Source organism: Schistocerca americana, chromosome X (genome assembly GCF_021461395.2).
Source record: "Schistocerca americana isolate TAMUIC-IGC-003095 chromosome X, iqSchAmer2.1, whole genome shotgun sequence".
NCBI lineage: Eukaryota > Metazoa > Arthropoda > Insecta > Orthoptera > Acrididae > Schistocerca > Schistocerca americana.
In genome coordinates, this window is record NC_060130.1 from 971,083,915 (window position 1) to 971,108,251 (window position 24,337).

Sequence of the window (24,337 nt, forward strand, 5' to 3'; positions counted from 1 at the left end):
CAGGAGCTTTTCTATTGCGGCCAGGAGGTTTTCTGTTGCGGCCAGGAGTTTTACTGTTGCGGCTTTACGTTAGTGTTCTTAATAAACGTGCATTCAGTGAAAAATATTGTATTTCATTGCTGACACTGCTTTCGAATTTTGGGCCTCGTTCTGGTTACCATGTGAGAACATTATTAAGATGTCTGAAGGAAATTCAGACCTCTTGTTCAGTTGGTCATGTAAGGTGTAGAAAATCGTTTGTAGCCTTGATACGTTAATTATCAAGGCTTTTACCTGGTAAAATTGATGCGACTTTCGTTTATTTTCCTGGACGTTGAAGGTTCTGCAGAAACAATAATGAGGGCCCTACGGAAACTTGAAACAACAATTATTATTTTTCGGTGTAGTATATGAGCTAGTTGTTTTAGTGAACGGCGCTATCATAATGTTTAATGGCGGTGCAAGATGACGTATTAACGTTGAGTAACTGCAGAAAATGTAACACTGTCAAAAAATATACATTGCAAATGACGAATGACAACATAGGTTTCTTGTAGATAGACGAATTTGTTTGGATAAGAATATTTTCTGCCGAGTGAAATACTCGTGCCGTGACGCTTGAAATTATGATGGAATTGAAGAAGATGAAGAAGAAGAGTAAGCACTGGTAACATGCCGCTAAAACCTAGATCAAGTATCGGGATGGAATGGGGCGATCACAGATTATCAGGCGTAGGTATGGAAAATGAACGACTAAGATTTTTCGTATTAATTCTGGGGAAGTGAAGTGTATCAGACAATGGGACCTCATAGAAAACTTTCTAAGTACTGTATCACAGTACTTCGGATTCTCGTCCCAGATTGTCTTATAACGTTGTGTGTACCAGACTGCTCCCAGATTGTTTTATTTACCACTGACAAAATCTTAGTTACTGCAACCTCAGAGCTGGAACTGAATGATAAAGGAAACAATTAATTGGAATGTATTTGGTTTGTTGCTAATACACTGACACTTAATTACAGTTATACACGATGAATTTAGCTTCTCATGCACGATTCCACTAAAGACGACGGGCACTATAGAAGCTGATTACATTCGCTCCCTTATGAGCTAAAACTACAATTAGAAGAGAACATGTGCATACTTACAACAGAAATGTAGTGGACTTTGGAATGTTACCTGGTTCAATTATTCTAACTGGGTCCATAGCAGTAGGCCATGACCGCACTTCCGGCACTCTCGGCTCATTATTAGTGTTCAGCAGCAAGTTAGCAACCGCAAGTAGCTCGCACAAGCTAATTCAGCAAGTGGCTCGATATAGAGACACCACACCAAGTCAACTTCTGCAAGTTTGGTCAGCTTGTAGAAGTAGCTTCCGCAAATTAGTGGAAGCAGTTTCGTGCAACTTGCTACAAGTTGCTGAACTAGTCAGTTCCTGTATTTTTTTCAAACCTGCTGAACTTTTTCCTGTTGAATACCGGTACGAAGTCAGTGCCGGAAACGAAAATGACATAAGGACAGGTGATCCTAAACAATTGTACCATTTCAGCCCGTAATTACGTATAAATGGCCACCACAGTCAAGGAAGTGAGAAATCAATTTATAGACTACTTTGTTTCCCTGGAAGGTGAAGCAGGACGGCAGTATGGAAGTCCTAAAATTTTAGTAGATTTTCTTAATGTTAGCATACACATAAATCTAACAAAAAATGTCTAACGTTTGTCACAATCGAAGAGTAAGTCAAAGGACATCTCTTGTTGATACAGGCTACTGTATTTCTGGATACTGATTTCAGATATTTGATTGTAAAATAGACATAAGGGTTCAAATCTAGTACATATGTACATATACATCTACGTTATTACTCTGCTATTCACAATAACGTGCCTGACAAAAGGTTGAATGAACCACCTTCAGGCTGTCTCTCTAGCGTTCCTTTCTCGAACGACTTACGGGAAAAACGAACACTTAAATTTTTCTGTGCGAGCCCTGATTTCTCTTATTTTGCAATGTTTTAATCTGAGTGAAATCCCTTGATTTCATTTCATTGAATGGTGCTCCTTGATAACTTATATATGTACTATTAAGTATCCTTTTCTTTGCCCAAACGTTTCCCCTTCTCGTAATTGGGTTTTTCGTAACGATTTCCCTTCAACAGTAAACATAATGCAACAACGCTGGCGGCCGCTCTGGTTTTAATCACGACACTGTAAACTTCCCATTACCTATTTCACGAAGCAACTCTAGTGGAAACCGTTCAGCACGTACTTGCAGCTACTTCACGAAATTAACTCGACGAAGTGACTTGCAGAAGCAAACTTGGGCAAGTTTTAGTTCTGATGCAAACACTTCAGCAAGCACTTGTTGAAGTTCATGGCGGAAGTTACTTGCTAGTAGATACAAGCCTTTATGTACCTGCGAAGTGAGTTTTCGCTAACTCATAATCAGCCGGTACATATGAAGTTTTGATATGTCTAATATACATATGCTGATAAGGCAAAACATTGTGGCCACTGCTACTGCGGCGTTGGAAGCCTCCTGGTGACACTGCGCGCACGTGACGCGGTAACAGAAGTATGTAACCGGAGCAGACACGGGTGGGGGATCACCATAGAGATGATATAGGCTGTAAGTTGGGAACTCCACCGAGATTAGCGACTTCGACAGGGGGTACATTATTATTACGCATAGCATATGAGCGAGCATCTAGAAAAGGCGAAGGTGGTCGAATGTTCCCGTGCCATTGTTGTCAGCATCTACAGAAAGAGGTAGAAGCACAGTGAAACTACCACCTGCCCACTAAATTGTTGGACGTCCATCACTCTCCATAGAACGTTGGGTTCGGAAGCTTGTCTGCTCTGTAAAGTAGGATAGATGGTGATCTGTGTCATCTCTGGCTAATGCACGCGCTAGTGTTTCGGAGCACACAGTTCATCGTACGATTCCAGCCCTACGTGCACATATGTTGTCCCAACGACATCGTCAGTTACGATCCCAGTGGAAATGGAACCATCGGGAATCGACTGTAGATCAATGGAAACGTGTCGTTTACTCGGTTAAGTCACATTATTGCTGCAGTAGTGTCGCGTCCGAAGCGTGGATTTTGCCTGAGATTCAGCGACATGGTTCGTAACCACAACTTAGTTGGTTTGTTTTAGTCAGAGGGAGAGTTTGATCTGACTCGGAAGTGACGATAAATGATCTGTATGTAACAAAAGGCTGGGAGATAAGTAATAAAATCTCCAGAACGTTCAACAATCTGATGTTTATTAGAAAATGTACAGACTGAACCCTACAGCTCTGGCGGAGATGTATATTGAGCGGCCAAGTCTGATACAGAGACGGCATAATGACACTGTCGCTCTGTCTACTCTTAGAATGCGATCCAACTAAAACCTGAGGCTGCTGCCTACTGACGCCTGCAGACTATCTCCTGACGGCCTCGCACATCGCCTACCTCCTCCGACTAACTCCCTGTCTCTCTAACTCTGTCTACTCTTTTCTCGGGCGTCTTGCTGCCGATTTTTATATCATATTCCATTCGACCTCGCCTGCTATTGCCGAGACTTAATGTCGAGGGCTACTTGCCTCCTTATTGGCTGTTATTGTGCATTATTCTTTAGTGGCTCTTCAGCGGCTGGGTTGAGGCTTTGAGATGCTTCTCTTAATATGGTCATACACTGCGTGCAAAACCCTGTATTGGCTTCTCATGACGTAGTGCTGTCTCCACCAGGAGGCCATCTCTCTTTATCCCTCTCGTCCCACGCTCTCTCTCTATCTATCAGTGCTGTTTGCGTATTAACTTACATTTCTCTCCTTCTCAAGGTCCCGTTACAAGAAGTGTACACAGAGCCCTCCTTGTGCCATTATGGCTTACAGCTTTTAATATGCTGTCAACACGGCAACCCGTCAGCCTGGCGCCGGCTAGCCAGCCTGCTTCCAGGTCTGTGGCTCATCTTCCCACGCTTAAATAAATTACTGTTGCTTCTTTATTTTTTATCAAAGCCTTAACAATTCCCAGTTTTGTTGTTACTAGTGCTATTTAGACTTGGTTTCACTCGTGGATATAACACCTTCCCCGCCGTCAGATTGGTGTTACTGTTCAAAGTAGCGTCAATTGTGAATCCCTTTTATTTTCTTTTAATTATATACATTACAGGTTATATTTTTTTAATACATTAACACTTTGATATAATAAGTTTTCATTAGCACTTGATAGTACATACTTCCCTAAACCCATTACATATTCATAACACCGTTTCATTAAACATTCGTGAATATAAGTGTATTAACCACACTGATACAGTTCATCTCATAAGTTACACTTCGGTATACATATTTTTACAATTTGCTTTCATTTAACGCTGGCTGCTGAATAAGATGGTCTCACCTTGGCTGTTTCCTCACATTACATGAATCACCACATCTTCAGTCTCTTTATTGCTTTGTCTTTTAGTAAAACTTGTTTCTGGATGCTGGTTCAGAATTGTATTTTTATATACATTTTACCACAACAATCATTATTGTCAAAGTATTTACATATGCTTTTAAAACATTCCTGACAGAATTTAGAGTGTTTACAACAACATGTTACTATAATCAGGATAATTATAACTATAGTTATGTACGTAACTACAGAATAGTGTGGGAAGTATCAAGAACATTTCAATTCCTCCTCCTGTCTTTCATCCAATCCCTGGACATTGTCCAGTCTTTTTCCTGCGATTTTTAAATAGTCCAACTGTGTTACTACCTGCTCTAATGGCTAATCTAATGTTAAAATGTTAATCACATTCTAGATTATTCTGAGGCACTCCATCTTTCTTTGTGTTATTACTATGTATTTGTCTGTCTGTATGGTTCAAATGGCTCTGAGCACTATGGGACTTAACTTCTAAGATCATCAGTCCCCTAGAACTTAGAACTAACTAAACCTAATTAACCTAAGGACGTCACACACATCCAGGATTCGAACCTGCGACCGTAGTGCTCGCGCGGTTCCAGACTGTAGCGCCTAGCCGCTCGACCACCTCGACCGGCCTGTCTGTATGAACACTCTGGTTCCATATCCCTTACATTTACTGTAGAAGCTTTACCCACCCCTTTCATTATTAGGTTAGGCGGTGGTTCCTTTCCACATTGTACCGTTAGGCCTTTCTCTTTTGGCGTTACGTACAATTATTCATTACCAACCATTCATTACTGTTTAGATGTGTCCAAATGCTTTGATTCAGTTCAACCACTTTTCGCACACAATCTTCCGGAATTTTTCTCACCAGTTGCTACAACTTGGCTTAACACACTTTGTGATCGAATGTTGACAACAAGGCAAATGACTGTCTGCACAGTCGTCTACTCTTACTAAGTTACTTGCAGTTCCGCTGCTCCGCAGAAATTTTCGCAAATTGGCTTTTGGACTCATCTGTTAGTAAGAATTCCTCTTCTGGCTCTATGTATACATACCTCCATTTTATTTCCAGGATCTCTTTAGGTATTGTAAATACTCTATACTAGTTAAAATTAGTATTATCTATCAAGGGGGTGTTGATTACATAGCCTAATATACTACCCACAATGAAAACATCTAAAACAGTTATTCTTAGTAGTAGGTATCATGAGGATTCGGCTAGAGGAACAGGAAACGTTACGTCATTTAGCGCGGCACGTATTAAATTTAAATATTTCACAATTTGAACTAGGTTTATGATGTGAGGCTGCAGTGTTCCCTTTTGCGCATTTACAATAGCGTGTATCATCTGTTCATATTCTTCCTCAGTTCGGCCAAATACTGCCGCTAATCGTAATACTTGTTCGTTTATTGTGGCAAAGGTCGCTACACGTTTGAAACCCATGTCTGTTTCTTTTACAAACTCTCGCATGAACCTCTCTAACCTTCGCATGCCCGTCGTTAGAACAAGTTCGTTTTATTCTAAGGTATACACTGTCTTGAAACTGACTATACAGTGTCTTGCTCACTCCTGCCAACGTGGCCCTTACTACTGCCGCTTGTTTCTTTGTTAACCTAAGCAATCCTTCTGAATATCTTTCGATCGCATCTATTATTGCCTTTTAATATGCTGCATCTGCTTCATCTAATGTCCCGAACAGTATCTTCCTCACATGTCCAACGAAGTTAAAAACTCCTCTCTTCCTTCTACTCTCATGTTTCGTCAGCTGTTGTACTAGCTGTTGCAGACCTGTAATTTTTTCTACGTGGTGTGTTACCTGCTGATCTAGTACCCTACACTCTATTAATCCTACGTTTAATTGTTGTAAGGTGTTCAAATGGCTCTGAGCACTATGCGACTTAACTTCTAAGGTCATCAGTCGCCTAGAACTTAAAACTAATTAAACGTAACTAACCTAAAGACATCACACACATCCATGTCCGAGGCAGGATTCGAACCTGCGACCGTAGAGGTCGCTCTGCTCCAGACTGTAAGGGCCTAGAACCGCACGGCCACTCCGGCCGGCTTTTGCAAGGTGTCCCGGCACCTTTTTACCACTGTTTTACCGTAGCTTTCCGCCTTCTGAAACCTCTTTATTATAGCATCTAGATTCATATAAGTAACAATTCTCCATGTGGTGCTATATATTTCTACTGGTTCTACGTTGTCATAATATAATCCTGAAGAACTCGAAAACTGTGTCACTGGAAAACTGTTCGTTGCATACTCTGATGCAGTGATGTCGTATATGGCTACCATTGTGAGGAGTTGGACAATTTTCCACTTGTGTGCCATACCTGAAATTTAAAGGAACTTATTCAACCTATTTGCATGTAATTTTGTTTCCTCATTTCTCTTAATTTTTATTACTACATTAGGACCTTCAACTTTCAATACTTCAAATGGACCTCTCCATTGCGAGTCTAATTTCCGACTTGTCGTGCAGTAACACTTTATCTCCTACTTTGAATTCTTTTGGATTCTGTATCATGTCATACCGTCTCTTACTGGTTTTCTTACTCTTTATAATCTAGTCTCTAGCCACTCTGTGGGCTTCCTGCATTCTCGTTCTTAGCCTATTTACATATGAGTCATAATCGTAGCTTGCCTGTTGTGATTCCTGATGCAGTACTCCTGGTATTTTGACCTTGTTCCCATATAGTAGTTCGAATGGTGTGTAGCCTGTGCTGCTGTGTGGTGCAGTGCTGAACACAAAAATTGCATACGGTACCCATTTGTCCCAAGAACTTTGATCGCCTGTTCCAAAGCGTGTGAGGTACGCTACAAGTGTCCTATGACTCCTTTCTAGTGCTAGTTAACCATTTGATTCTGGGTGTTAAGCTGTAGTATGTATACGCTTAACTTCCAACAGTTTACACACTCTTTTAAAAACGTCACTCAGAAAATTCGAACCTTGATCCGTTAATAATACTGATGGAATTCCATACCTTAATACAATGGTTTCCACGACTGCTTCAGCTACCGTCTCGGCATCTTGCCCTTCGATTGGAACTCTTAATGTTAACTTACTGAAATCATCCTGAAATGTTAACATGTACCTTTTGCCTGTTCTGGATACATCTAGCGGACCTACTATATCCACTGACCGTTTCTCAAATACTCTCTCTGCAGTGTCTGTAATTTCTAAATGCATCCTTGTTTTCATCAGTATGTTTTTATTTTTCTGACATGACGGACGTTTCCGAATTTTCTATATCACGCTTCATTCCGCGTCACCGCTTGTACGCCTTGATTCCTTCTAATGTCCTGTGCATTCCCTGGTGAACTCCCAAAGGATTGTCATGCATCTCTTTCAGTATGTTCTCCTTTTCCTCCGGACTAATTTCCTCTTCACTATCTGCTTCCTGTTCTGTTTCAGCCGACACTTGTGCTTGCCGCCCGTTAACGGAATTATGTTCCCCACTTGCATGTGCTACAGGTATCTTCTCTGTCTCCATATTCTGTTTCGCATCTCTCTCTTCCTTCCCTTCACGCCTTATTTTGCTTCGCGCATCCGCATTACTATTTAGATTTCCGGGATTGTATATTACCTCATAGTCATACTCTTCTAGCTCTAATCTCCACTTCAGGAGTCTTGAACTCGGATCTTTTACACTGAATATCCATGACAGTGGCTTGCGGTTTGTTACCACTATAAACCTTCGTCCATATATATGTGGTCTAAACTGTTTTACTGCATACACTATGACCAACAATTCCTTTTCTGTTGTGCTATAATTTAGTTCTGCCTTGTTCAATGCTCTAGACGCATATGCAATGGGCAAGTCTTCGCCCACGTTCTTTCCTTGCGATAAGACGGCTCCCAGGGCGGCGTTACTCGCACTCATTGTAACAACAAACGGTTTCGTGAAATCTGGGTATTGAAGTAGCGGAGGATTTATCAGCTTCTCCTTCAGCTCTTCGAACGCATTGTTCTGTCTTTCTCTCCAGTTATACTCTACTCCTTTCTTTAAAAGCTCATGAAGTGAGTTTGCAATTTCGCTCAATTGTGCAATGAAACGGCGGTAATAAGCTATTAATCCGAGAAACCCTTTTAATTCTTTCGTTGTTCTTGGCTGTGGAAAGAACTTTACCTTTTCCACCTTCGCCATATCCGGTGCTATTCCTCTGTCAGTAATACAGTGACCTAGGAAGATTACTTCCTTCCTCAGGAATTCACAATTGTCTGGTTGCAGCTTCAGTTTGTGCTCTCGCAACCTATCAGATATTTCCCGGAGCTTTTCGGTATGCTCCTGCAGGTTTTTCCCGCAACATACTATGTCATCTAAAGAAACAAAACATTTCGCACTTTGCCAAAACTGTTTTCATTAGTCTCTGGAAACATCCTGGGGCTCCCTCAGTCCCGTCGGCATTCTCTTATATTCATAATGTTGTTGATGGTTCGAAGTGAACGCAGTTTTTTCTCTGTACTTCTCATCCGTCAGTATCTGATGGTATCCACTTGCAAGGTCAAGAGTAGAGAAGTATTTTGCATGCCCTAGCTGGTCCAAAATATCGGAGATGTTCGGTAGTGGAAATGCATCGCCTACAGTGATGTCATTTAATTGTCTGTAGTCAACTACGATTCTCCATTTCTGCTTGCCACTTGGGTCTAACCTTTTTGAACCACTAGTAACGGTGCGTTCCAGGCGTTCTTACTTTCGACAATTATGTCATCTCTTAACATCTGCTCTATTTGCTCTTTTAGCACTTCCTTCTGCGCTTATGGGATCCGATAATGTCTGGCATTTACTACCTTCCCCGCACGTTCCGTCGCAATTGGTATACTGTGCTTTACTGCGGAAGTATAGGACAATTTGTCACCTGGTAAATGAAACACATCTCCGTACTCCGCGCTGATCTCCACTAGAGCGCTTTTCTCTTCAGCATTCAAGTGATCCAATCTTAATTGCTTTCACAGAACACTATCTCGACTTTCCATCTTCCCTACAACATCCGTGCTACCTTTTACGTCGCGTACTTTTACAAGTCTTTCTAACTATTCCGTCATTAACCTGACGTTTCCTAAGTGAACTCTGTTCTCTGACAAGTTCAATGCACTCACTATGCATTTGCCATTTCTCACTTTCATCAAGGATTCAGGAACATGCCGCCCCTGTGCAATTTCCTGTCTTGGAATAATCTTTTTTTTTTCGCTTCTCCATGGTACTTTTCCGTCCACCCTTAATAACATTATTCTTTCGTCTCAGGGCCCTATTTCCTGCCCTAATCCTGAATGCGATTCGATCTCATGTCCCTTCGGCTCTCCTTCTACTTTACCTGCATAGTCTAACTTGACCTTACGCTCTGTTAAGAAATCTCTATCTATTAAACCGTCATACGGGATGTCTAATCCAGATCCGTACACATAGAACTTGTGCCTGACATTTCCAGCACCTTCCACACTTAGGTGTATCCTTACTGCACCTATCGTATTCGCGGCTTCGCTTGTTACACCTTTCAGCCGAAGCCTATCTGCTACATTAAGTCTTATTGAACTTTTCACTGGAATACTTGTTCTCCTTAATAAACATTACTGTGATCCTGTGTCTATCAATAACTTTAAATATCTTTTTAGCTGTATGCAGTACAATACTAAAACATCGTTGTCCGTTGCACAGTCTATTACCCTAACTGTGGGTTTACCTCTCGCAACAAGGCCCGTCTGTGCGGCCATGCCGTCTCTTATTTTTCCGGCACCACGTTACCGGTTCTACTAGATACTGGCACCCTGCCTGTACTCCAGGCGTGCCAGGGCCCTTCATGACGATCTTTAGAGTTGTGGCCCAGCCGTTTACACTTAAAGCAGGCTACGTCTTTTACCCTTATAGACGGGAGTCCACAGTTACCTGGTAAATTGCATTGTGGACATCTTCACTCCCGTAAACCTCCATCGCTTTCTCTATGGTTCCATTTGAAATCTCTTACATCAATCGGATGAATTTTCCTTAGCCTCACCCGACTTTAGCGTCGGTATGCTCAGGCTTGTCGCCCCATAGCAAAAGTTGGTGAATTCTCTACACGTCATTGCCGTACTCTACCCTCTGGCTTATTCTTCCTGCACTTGCTCGCAATATGACCTCTCAAACCGCACGTGAAACACTTTAGTTCCTTAATACCTCTAGAGCTCGCCACTGTTTCTCTTCCACGGTTAAAGGTTGCCCTCGGGGCTAGTCCCGGCTCTTTCATGGACGGTATCGCGCTCTCCTCTTGCACTGCCAACTACACTGCTGCCGCTAGCGTAATTTCATCGTCTCTGCTTCCTACTGTCGTTTGGATTCTATTGTTGCTTAACCCTTGTATAAGACAGGTTCTTCCTAACGAATCGACCAATTCTATTGCGCCCATTAAGTTCTCTATAGCCGTGACCCTGTTTACGGCCTCCCTGATATCTCTCCGCATATCGTCAATTCGGCTTGCCCACAGCGCAATTGGGTCTCCCTGTCCCTGTATCGCTTGAAAAATCTTTCACTCGTAATTGTCTACGGTACGCTTACTCGCACAGCTCTCTTCTAACACACGCTTCACTTCTTGCCACGTGCTCGTGCGTTCGCGCACTTGCAGTCCCGATCTGGCTTCACCGGTTAGTTTTACTTTCACAAATTTTAGCAACGTTTCGTCTTCCTCCGGCTTTACTAGCTCGAATGCTGCGTCCACATTTTCAGTAAACTCTCTGAGCTCTATTTTGATTCCCTCGAACACTTTCGAAACAATAAACAATGCTTCTTTCTAACATTCTGCGTGGTATCTGTTTGTTCTATATCGTGTCTCCCTATCACTTTCGTGCAACGACGCTCTGAGCGTGTTTTTTAGGGAATTGACTAGTTTGAACCTGAGACCTGTTGCTGGTAAGGCGACGCCAAACCACACACGACATGTAGAATTCAGAAGAGTTCAGAGAGACTAGCGATGATATAACCAAATACTTAATGATTTCAACGTCAGCTCCACTGCACTCCCTGTAAAAGAATCTTAATACTAACTAAATTTAGTGGAAGGGGTTCAAGGCTTTCCTATTTTCAGTTAGCTGGTAAAATAACGTCGAAAAAGCAGTTAACTTTACCATTGGAAATTTTATTCTACTCACAAAACATTGTTTATAAATTGCACTATTGATAAACGGAAATGTTTTAATACAGGACGGTAAAAACCAACTGCGTTCAACAAAAATGTGAACGAATATTCCCTGAGTGGGTTTCCAAGTTCTACAATGGATCGAAGGATGACCTATGCCATATCACATCTATAATCTAGGTTTAAATTAAGTTTCATAAAAGAGAAAACTATCAAAATGGTCTACAGTGACCCTCAGTTATCTTTAATTACTTATCTAACTTGTCGTAAATTACAGTGGCTGATGTGGCTTCTCAATAACTATATAACAGAAAAATCATCCCGTTTCAGATTTTTACTTCAAGTGGCAAATGTGAACACTATGAGCTTCAATTGACGATCGACACTAGTATTACGCAAAAAAAAGGGGTGTAACAGATGAGACCTCTGCAGTTCTGAGTGAAGCTTTATGCGCTGTTATGCGGCATCGCGTGCGTTCATTACCTTGTCGGTGTTCGTAAGGGGGCGACGGGCAGCACAGCTCCGCTCACCTCGCTGTCTCGGAAGTAACTCTCTCCTAACTTCTCCTTACTACAATTTACCGAAGCTGGTTTAAAAAAACTATCTGGCTGTGTTTTCATCTGACCAATCAGGGTCTCAATGTTAACCTTAAGCTCCGCCTACAACAATTCTGTCTATCCAATGAGAAACGTTATACTTTTCGTGGTGGGGCAATGTTTTTAAAGTTTGCAACGTAACAGAGACGCGAAAAAGTCTCAAGCTAAAACTTGCAGCTGATGTGGTCCTTTAGTGCTATCGTAAGATCTATACTGTTCTTCTGGAGGGCTCTATCTTTTAACATGTGCTGGGAGGTGGTCCTAACGTAACAGAGACGCGAAAAAGTCTCACGCTAAAACTTGCGGGTGGTGTAGCTCTTTTTGTGTTATTGTAAGATCTATACTGTTCTTCTGGAGGGCTCTAGCTTTTAACATTGGCTGGGGGGTGGTCCTAACGTAACAGAGACGCGAAAAAGTCTCACGCTGAAACTTGCGGGTGGTGTGGTCCTAGCGGTTAGCTGGCGACGTGGGTGTCCGTCCGTCCCTTATCGTAGGGCCTTCCAGCTTAACACGGTTCTGCTCTCGGCTTCTGTTCTCGTTTGCGCCCTCGGAACTGCGTCTGTCTCACGGTAGGGAGGTGTAACATGCATTTAGGCATTCTTGTGTTAGTCTTTGGTATTCCATTTGCTCACTCGTTACTCGTATTACTTTGGTTAATTTAATGTCACGATTTATTCGGAGCTATGTGACACACTACTGGATCTGCATATCATGTCAGGGTTTTCATGGAAGGTGTTGGATTTGCCTCACACCTTACACTCTCACTGATATCTGGCCACTACTGGAGGACGACAAGGATTCATTAATCTGGGGCATCTTACCAAACTTAACTTTGTTGACAGTTTAAAGCTACAATTTCTTAAAACATATTTATGTGTACAACTTCTCTTGGTGTACCGTCTGGTCTGTTGCTCCGCGCTGCTTTGTTCCCGCGCTGCTGCGATGCGTCGGCCGCCGATGTGCTGGGCTGTGCCGACCCCATCGTTCGCCTTGGCTGCCGCTGCTACGGCTGCTGCAGCGTCTGCCGCTACTAGGCCTGCAACCTGTCTCGAACCCTCGACCCGCTGGCTGCTTAGGCAGCCCTGTGCCTCGTAGCTCTGCGTCGTGCTGCTGAAGTCCTACGCTGCCTCATACCCACTCTGTCTTCTGGGATTCTATTGCCGTGAGGCCGGTAACCTATTTACTTTGAAAGTTGCGAGTCGCCACAACTACCTACAAGTTGGTACAGTCGCTGTAGCAATGGCTACTGGCTGCCTTCAGTGGACTCCACCTCCCAGTTGCGTAAATGCCATTGTGGTACCTCACACCGGGCACCAAAAGATTTTATTTATGTCACGTCCCAAGTGTGGGTTTTGCCTGAGATTGAGCGACACGGTTCGTAACCACAACTTAGTTGATTCGCCTTAGTCAGAGGGAGAATGTGACCTGACTAAGAAGTGACGATAAATGATGTGAAGGTAACAAAAGGCTGGTAGATAACTAAGCAAATCTCCCGAATGTTCAACAACCTGAAGTTTATTAGAAAATGTACAGACTGAACCCTACAGCTCTGGCACAGATGTGTCCTATCAGTGGCCAAGTCTGATACAGAGACGGCGTAATGACACTGTCAATCTGTCTATTCTTAGAATGCGATCCACACTTAAATCAGAGTCCCACAGCTGCTGCCTACTGACGCCTGCAGACTATCTCCTGACTGCTCGCACATCGACTGCCTCTTCCAAATAATTCCCTGTCTGTCTAACTCTGTCTACTTTTTTCTCGGAATGTCTTACTGCCAATTTTTATATCATTTTGCCTTCGACCCTACCGGCTATTGCCGAGGCGTAATGTCAAGGGCTACTTGCCTCCTTATTGGCTTTTATTGTGCGCAATTCTTCAGTGGTTCTTCAGCGGCTGGGTGGAGGGGTTTAAATGCTTCTCTAATTATGGTCATACACTGCATCCGAAGCCCCGTATTGGCTTCTCATGGCGTAGTGCTGTCTCCACCAGAAGGCCATCCCTCTTTCTCCCTGTCGTCCCATGCTCTCTCTCTAACTATTTGTGCTCTTTGCGTATTGCTTTAATTCCACTCCTTCTCAAGGTCCCGTTACCAGAAGTGTACACAGAGCCCTCCTCCTGCCAGTATGGCTATAGCTTTAGCATGCTGTCAACACGGCTGCCCATCAGCCTTGCGCCGGCTAGCCAGCCTGCTTCCAGCTCTGTGGCTCATCTTGCCACGCTTAAATAAATTACTGTTGTTAGCTTGCTGTCAACATGGCTGCCCGTTAACCTGACGCCGGCAAGCCAGCACACTTCCGGGTCTGTGGCTCCTCTCGCCGCGCCTAAATACATTACTGTTGCTACTTTATATTTTATCAATTCCGTTATTAACAATGTCTTAACAGTTCCCCATTTTGTTGTCACTAGTGCTATTCAGACTTGGTTTCACTCATGGATGTAACACTAGGTCGATGGTCGTATCTACAACCGCCGTCGTGTCGAACAACGGCTCGAAGCATGCAGAGTGCCGCGAATGCAGGCTGGTGTTATGCTATGGAACTCATTTTTCTGCGATTGTATGGGTTATATAGAATTAATTTAAGAAATATTGACAGCTGCGGACCACCTGCATCCCTTTAGGTTTGATGTATTCCCTGTTAGATTCAAAATGGTTCAAATTGCTATGAGCACTATGGGACTTAACTTCTGAGGTCATCAGTACCCTAGAACTTAGAACTACTTAAATCTAACTAACCTAAGGACATCACACACATCCATGTCCGAGGCAGGATTCGAACCTGCGACCGTAGCAGTCGCGCGGTTCCGGACTGAAGCGCCTAGAACCACTCGGCCACCCCGGCCGGCTTTTCCCTGTTAGAGAAGTCATCTTTCAGCAGTATAATAGCACATGTCTCGGAGCCAAAAGCGTGTTACAGTGGTTTGAGCAGCATTATAGTGAATTCACATCGATGTCTCGGCAGCCAAATCGGTCTTATGTTAATCTTAGGGACCCCTCTGGGTAGATATCCGACGCAATCCCCCCGTACGCTTATCAGATCCAAGTTACTCACGGGAATGGCATAACCTGTGCTTCGACATCTAATGCCCCATATCACCACACACCTACCAACAAACTGTCGGCTATCTGGCACACAGATTCAGTGATGCATTAAGCAAGTGTTCATAACGTTTTGGCTAATCAATGTATTTATCACAGTTATTTGGAAATTACAAATATTTTAATTCGTTATGGGGTATGTAGTGACTCTTAAACAGAACTTACACCTTGATCTGTTATTCATGTCCATACATATTATAAAAAAATGGATGTGCATATAAAAGTATCTATGTACGTATGTTTGTTCAACATCTTCCCCTAAACCGCTGGATCGATTTCAACCAAACTTGGTACACATGTCTCATACTGTCAGGTAACAATCGCTGTGCATCATGCATAACGTTTAACTTTATTACTTCTTTTATAGCAACTCTACTCGCAAAATCTTTTTCTGACAGTATCCACATATGCCGCTGAACGTACCTACAGAAATGTTTGTTCGTATGAGACATACACGAAGCGATATGACTACATGAACACTGAGAAGCGTGAAAAAATTGCCACATCATGCATGAGGTTTTAATACAGTTATTCTTTACTACTAAAATGCTATTGAAGTGGAGTCCACTTCACGAAGTGTCTGACATCTGGCAGCACTTTTGACAGCTTTCAACAGAAAGGTGCCAACAGCTGTTGACGAAAACAATTCCCGTCTGTAGAGCTATATAGAGGTGTTGCCATATAGACGTTTAGAAATCGCGTTCTGCTTTATGCATATTTCTTCCAAAGGTGTTATCTTTCGGTTGTTTATCGAGTGTGTGACAACATTACAAGTAAAAGGGACACAGTGATGAGATTTATTCTCTGAATAGTGGTTAAATATTAAAATAAAATTACACCAGTCCTCATAAAATTACAAAAATGGATGATATGCTATGCAACTCACTATTAGCGTATACAAGTAAATTAACATGAAAAAACGATTACACAAATTGATACGCTTGACTCCTTACTATATATTACTAGCATTGTTCCATTAGTGTTGTACATAAATTTATGTCTTACGCAATCATAGACATTGTTTTAAAATACTTGATCCTGGCTACTTTTGCTAAAAATCAACCACGCTTCATTTAACGACGCTTACGAGTAATGTGGCAACTCTCTGTCGTTTGTTATCGAAAATTTAAGAAATTCCCCAGAGACGATAATCCTCCAGGCGTTTTAGGCGACCGCTGGAAGGGATTACTAAATTAAAACAATGTTGTATCACAAATTTACTTTATTTTCTGAATTTCATCGACTTCAATTAACATAATCCAAAATATTTAACCGATCATCGTTACTTTAAACCAATGAAATTGTCGTCCACGACATTAGGGTTCAGACGACTTGTGTTCATAGCCACACGTGCCAGAGAAAGCAGAATCTTTTCATGTTCTTTCTACCATCCAAGAATATTGGTTTCCGTTCCGTATTCTTTTGGTAGCAGTCACTGAGTGGCGCAACATTACTTCGCGGTGTTTGTCCACGTAGTCCTCGGTTCCCGCATACCTCTGAAATTTCCGAGAATGCGGCTGTTTCGACGGGCCTGATGTACTTTCGGATATAAGAAAGCTACACAAAGTGAAATTTGCACACAACCAGAAATCTGTGAAATTAACAATCGGTTTATGTGGAAACTACCTGCTCAATACGTCTCAGCCTAACGGCATCCCGAATCATCGCTCGGCCACTCCGTCTGGCCGCAGTGTCGTACTGCGCGACCCTGACCAAGAAGCGTAGACGCCGCCCTGCAAATAACCAATGTGAACAAAATATCCAACTGTCGGAAGAAGAGCAAGAGCCCCATCAGTTGTCTGCATAACGCGCTACGGTATTCCCTCTTACACATGCATGTGACAGCTGTTCCACTTCTTTTAACGTTTCTGTCCTACTTTTCCTTCTTTTATGATGAATGTACACCTACAAGTACATGACTACTCTTCAGTTTACACTTAAGTGTCTGGCAGACTTTTGAGAGAACCACTTTCACACTATTTCTCTACCTTCCCACCGTCGAACAGCGCTCAGGAAAGACAAACATCTCTTTCCGTACGAACTCTGATTTGTCCCTCCGTAGGTGGGCGTCAACAAAACATTATCGCAATCGGAGGAGAAAGTTGGGGATTGAAATTTCTTGGAAAGACCTCGCCGCAATGAAAAACACCGTTGTTTTCATGATCCCAACTCGAGTATTATATCCACCACACTCTCTCTCCTACTTCGAGATAAGAGAAAACGACGTTCCCGTCTTTCGACTTTTTCGATGCCATCCGTCAATCCTATCTGATAAGGGACCCATACTGGACTGCAGTTCTCTATCAGACGACGGCCAAGCGTATTGTGGAGTCTCTTTATTAGACCTGTGTTCTGTTCTACCAGTAAAATGCAGTCTTTGTTTTACCTTCCTCACATCATTATCTATATGATCGTTCCAAATAAAGCTGTTCGTAATTCTTATCCCTAGATACATAGTAGAACTGAAGCCTTTCGATTTACGTCATTTGTCGTATGACCGAAATTTGACGAATTCTTTTTAATAGTCATGTGGACGACCTCAGATTTTTCACAATTTACGGTAACAGTTGCCACTTTTCACACCATACCGGTATTTAATCTAAACCATTTTGCAACTGGTTTTTATATTCTGCTGGGTTTACTAGACGATAAATGACAACGTCATATGGAGACATCCTAAGACAGGCGCTCAGATTGTCTCCTAAATCAATTATATACACAAGGAACAGCAGAGGGCGTGTAACAAACACTTCCTTAGGGAAAGCCAGAGGTCACTTCCGTTCGACCCGATGACTCTCCTTCAGTTACTATGAACTGTGACCTTCCTGGCAGGAAACCACGAATCCAGTCTTACAACTGAGAAGATACTCCATAGTCACGTAGTTTGAATAGAAGCCATTTGTGATGAATGGTGTCTAAAGCCTTCCGGAAATCTGTAAATATGGAATCAATTTGGGGTCACCTTTCGATGGCACCTCTGACTTCACTAGAATATAAGGCTAATTGTGTTTCAGAAGAACTATTATACCGAATATGTGCTGACTGTGTGTCAACGGTTCGTTTTCTAAGCGGTAACAGATCATTTTCGAACAAATTACAATTACTACAAATCGGCGGCCGTGACATGGGTCGGTAATTCAGCGGATTACTCCAATTTCTTCTCCTGTGCAACTTTCCCGTTTATTGGAACGAACTTTCGTCGAGCTAAATATGGAGCTATGACATTAGCGTACTCTGAAAGGTATCAAACAGGTATACCACCTGGACAGAAGACTTTGCTGTACTGAGTGATTTGAGCTGTTTCCCTACACCGAGGATATCTTCTTATGAATTAGTCATGTCGGTAGTAGTTCTTGATTCGAATTCCGGGGTATTTGCTTCCAATGTGCTGAAGGAATTTCGGAAAACCGGTTTTAGTACCTCCCCTACAGTGGCACTGTCATCGGTAATACTCATTCTTACTATAAAAAATCGTTATGCTTGTCACAGTAAAATGTAACGTAAGTTGTGAAGAATACAATTTTCTTTCTGCGTATAATACTTATTGTCTGGTTTTATAATAATCATGTATCTTCCACTTAGCAATAACGACAATGATGCAGAATTATCAAGGAATATTGCTCCTTCATAATTCTCGCACCACTGTAGAGAGAAGCGATATAGGTACTAGTGTCAGCGGTACTGAGGAACAGCAGAGACCGCTAAAATTTCACAAAACATCAGATGGTATGCCAACTTTTCATCAGAGTTAGCCCCTTTTCACCATAATCTATCATGGATCCCTTGAACACGAAGTGTGCTGCGTAGATGGAAAAACGCAGAGGCCATACGCATAAACCAGAAGGGTATAAAACAAATAAAAAGCGCCATCAGGGAATTAACTGAATGGGAGGGAAACGCTAGATGTTATGCACATTTACAGACAAACAAATGATTATAATTTCAAAAATTTGGATGATTTATTCAAGAGAAAGAGCTTCAAATATTGGCAAGTCAATAACGCGTTGTTCCACTTCTGGTCCTTATGACTCATGGAATTGTTTGATAGGTTGTTGGATACCCTGGGGATATCGTCTCAAATTCAGTCGAACTGGTGCGTTACATCGTAAAAATCCCGAGATTTTTGGAGGGCCCTGCCAATAACACTCCAAACCTTCTTAACTGAGGAGGGATATGGCGACCTTTCTGACCTAGCTGGGGTTTGGGAAACACGAAGACGAGCAGTATAAACTCTCGCCGGATGCGGGCGGGCATTATCCTGCCGAAATGTAACCCTAGGATAGCTTGTCATGAACGACAACAAAACTGCGCGTGGAATATCATCGACTTACTTCAGTCCTGTGGGGATTCCTCGGATGACCACCAAAGGGAGCCTGTTATGAAATAAAATGGTACCCCAGACCATGACTCCCAGATTGCCATCCATCCGTTGTCATGGGCATTCCCAGACATTTCTTCGCTGGTCATCAGTTCGAAGCAGGGCTCGTAACTGAAGACCATTCTACTCCAGTCAATGAGATTCCAGGCCGAAGAAGTGTCTGGAGGCGCTCCGCACAGCGGTGGGATACCAGCCTGACTCTCGCCCACCAAACGACTCGACAACCAGGAGTGATGCTCTTGAGTGCCATTTTTACACATAGCAGGATCCCTTTGATTGCCATCGGCGGCACCCTTGCAGCACAGCAGTACGTCGACGATATTCCATTTAACGTTCTGTTGCCCTACATGGCAAGTCATGGTGGGCTACAGTTCAGCAACAATTTCTACTGCTTGTATTCGTGCTTGCCAATCCTTACCTTGGTCAGCTAGATCGCTGGATCTCTCCCCAATTGAGAAAATTCGGAACATTACGGCGACTGCCCTCCAACCAGTTTGGAATTTTGACGATCTAATGCGACAATTGGACAGAATTTCGCGCGATATCCCTCAGGACATCCACCAACTCTATCAATAAATGGCGAGGCGTATAACTGCTTTCGTAAGAACCAATGGTAGACACAACCCTTATTGCCTTATTAAATTGCTGAAGCTATTTCTCTGGAATAAATCATTTAACCTTTTCGAAATTGTAATCATTATTTTGCTTGTACATGTACATCACAAAACCGACTCCCGTCCCTTCGGACAGATCCTTCATAGCGCATCGTTTTTTTTTAATGTCTATAGTGTATTCTAAACTCAAACGTAATTCGGGGTTTCCTCCATGCCAAACAGCACGGACTCCGAAAACACCCCGCAGTTTTTCCACATCATATCCCGAAAGCAATGGATGAAGGCATTCTGGTAGATTTTGTATTTTTCGTTTCGGAAGAGCTTTTGGCTCCGTACCACATCTACGCTTACTACTAAGTGTACGATTGTATGGTATATCTAGCGAAATTCTTGGCAGGACTGAGGATTTTTGGTAGGGAGAATACAGCAAATTATCTCGGGTGGGAGTCGTCAGCAGGCGTAAAAGTAACTTCAAGTGTCCTGCACGGATGTGTGCTGGGACCACCCTTGTTTATGTTGTGAAGTACTGACGTAACGGACAATATTTTAGTAAACTGAGACATCCCGCATATGATGTGGCTATCTCTAATGAGGTACTACCTGAAAAATAACTGCACTAATATTCAATTAGAGCCTGATGAAGTTTCAGAGTGGTGAAAATATTGACAGCTTCCTTTAAATATTGAGAAATGCAAAACAAAGTACTTCACAAAACGAATACCATGTGGCATCCTATAATTACAATATCAACGAATCATAACTGGAAACGGTCAATCCATAAGAATACCTGGGTAAAACATCTCGGTGGGCTGTGAAATGGAACGATCACATAGGATTAGTCGTAGGTAAAGCAGGGGGCAGACGTGAGTCCATTGGTACGATACTAGGGAAATGCAACCATTGTACAAAGGAGACCGCACACAAAAAACACTCGTGCGACTCATCCTAGAATATTGCTCATTATCCTGAGAAAACCTAGTTAGTACATTTAAAGAACCAGCTTTAAACCATAAGTCTAGGAATATACTACTACCCCCCACGTACCGGTCCAGTAAGGATACCGTGGACAGTTTAAACTAATTACATCGCCCATTGAGGCGTTTAAGCAATTATTCTTTCGACGCTCCATGCGTGAATGCTGCGATAAGAAACCTTAATAAATGGTACAGCTGGAAGTGTACTCTGCCATGCACTTCACAGTGGTTTGCACAATATGGATTGATATGTTGAATCAATGCAATAAAGAAAATTATTTACACGTTTTTAGACGCGCATAGGTGACGCTCACTCATGGCGCTAGGACTTTGAGAAGATAGTGCAGGTCTGCAAGTCAAGTCGCCTATAGAGGGTGAGCCAGGACTCCACAAACAAAATTTCAGGGTTAGTTCGGGATCGTTTTCTAAGTATTTTGGTATAGAGACACGTGGTCTCCAGTTGCTCGTTGCAAAACAATAATGCAATTAGGACCTACTAGGTTTTCGCAAGAGCAGGCATTGCCTGCGGTTCAAAAATGGTTCAAATGGATCTGCGCACTATGGGACTTAACATCTGAGGTCACCAGTCCCGTAGAACTTAGAACTACTTGAACCTAACTAACCTACGGACATCACACACATCCATGCCCGAGGCAGGATTCGAAACTGCGACCGTAGCGGTCGCGCGGTTTCAGACTGAAGCGCCTAGAACCGCTCGGCCACACCGGCCGGTTTGCCTACCGTCTAGTGACTGTTAAAATTAACTTTTTTGAACACAGCCACAACTCGCACTTGGTATTTTTTATTTGCCAGATTCGCTTTCCAAATGAACAAGAGCATCAGTATCATCATTTCCCAATGCGCTTTAAACGTACTTTAAATGTGACTTTAAGCACTATGGTAAGCCATTTAATCTTTTGTGCTATCAGCCAACTTTAAATTGTATATCCTGACGATCCTCTTGTTCAGTTGAAGAGCGAAACCGGTATACAAAAAATACCAAGCTCGAGATGTGGCTGTTATCTCAAACTTGATTGGCTTTGTTACGAGAATTATCTTTGCTTCTGTGAACATACGTTCGCAGACGTGGAAATGCTGTAACAAGCAATCACCAAAACATAATAGCAAGAAAGGATCACGGTTTTCGTGGGCACCTACATACAGATACAAAACTGCTGTTACGGGGTTGCCGTAGATGCAAGAACAGCTCAGCATATAGTCGTCGTGCTGTTTTTCCATTCCATTCAGTGAACCAATAGATGAGGGGGATATTGGCCAATTGTTTGCCAGTAAACCTACACGTACGGTTGTGTATCACTGTTAACGAACAGCTAGCACTGCTGGAAAAACCAACCCGAGACTGAAATGAGCAATACGGAATGCGAGCTTGAGGACTAAGAGTAAAGTAGGCCTTGTTGTTGCCAGAAGCAGGTATCGTCAGTCAATGGAAAAAGTTTGTTTTCAAATGAGACACACAGAGCCTACCATCGATATTTTCACTGTTGTGTAGATGTATTCAACACTGTTACAGAGGTTAAGAAATCAAAAGAAATGTAATTACTCCATGACGAACCACCGGAAACCATGGGTCCCTCATACCAAAATATTCCTGGACAGGTTCCAAAACATTGTCGGTGACGTAATGGTTTACCTGTATGAACGAAAAGTGACCTTTTCGTTAGAGTGACAACACATATTATGCAAAGTATGTTTATCATATCTTGATCCATAGGTACAGACCATATTTTATTTTGAAATATGCTTTGTCGTGTAGAACAGATACGATTTTTAAAATTCGGGTTTCTAATTGGGTTTTCATATTTTGCATTATACTTTCTAAAGGTCTGGTCGTCAAAAGAAAAAAAGTTAGACAGAAACCAAAACATTATAATCACTTCCGGTTATAAAAATTTTGCTAGTGCATTTGTAGCCCTCTGCATCCGCATACCTCCTAAAGTCTAAGTGGCCCGCCACCTGCTCGCCGATCCATCGCACTGTTTGTAGATACCGGCGGATACTTGGCGAACCCTACCTGCCTGCACTGACGGATTAGGGTGGGGTGGGATGGGCCGCAGGCTCTTCTACCTGCCGGTTAACTGGCGGAGTTGGGACAGGGGGATTAGTGAACCCTTCCTCGACCTCTTATGGGTGCAAATTTCACTGTGTGTACATTTCTCTGGGTGCAGTTTACAGGACACCATGCTTTCGTGTGAACCACGAGTAACTAGAAAGAACGGAACGTTATTTGTAGCAATGTTAACTCATCATCATGTTTCAGGATCATAGAATAACCAGGGTGTATAGTAGTTAATTCACCTGAAATGTTTACACACATAGCACCATCCTCTTTGAAATCATTCTCTCTGTCTTCAGTGCTCAGCATCAAAAAGTCACGATATGAAGGACACAAAAATGTTGCTATCTTGTGGTACAAATACACTTTAATGTTATCATTCCTTCCATCCATCTTACTTCTGCATCTTACTTTAACTATTGCCACTATCAAAGGCTATCTAATTCATTAGGACTCAAGTGATCAGCCGCGCGGGATTAGCCGATCGGTCTGATTCTCTGCAGTCATGGACTGTGCGGCTCGTCCCGGCGGAGGCTCGAGTCCTCCCTCGGGCATGGGTGTGTGTGTTTGTCCTTAGGATAATTTAGGTTAAGTAGTGTGTAAGCTTAGTGACTGATGATCTTAGCAGTTAAGTCCCATAAGATTTCACACACATTTGAACATTCAAGTGATCATCCAGAAGCATACACCGCCAGGGAAGTACCGAATGGAGCGTTAGATTTTTGTATCGATCTAGATTATGACTAGCTTTTTTTGAATGGTTTGAGGAACATATAAGCACGTTTACAGTCTGCTCATCCATATTCTGAAGTCTACTCAACACCTTTTGTGGGAGCAGCTACTTAACCACGATGAGGGAATCAGTTACTGAAACCAGTGTGTCTAAGTGTAAGATCGGACTTCGACCTGTGGTCTCTTACAAAATGCCACTAATGGTTTACAGAGTTTATTGTCTCTCTTAGTTGTGGCTGCGATTCTACAACCTCCAATTACAACGTATGTTAGAGCAAGGTGCTAACACAATAACACGCACAAGTTAGTTCAGTGAAGTCTTTCACAGCTGTTAATATATTAGAACGTTGATCTGTTACTAAAGGTA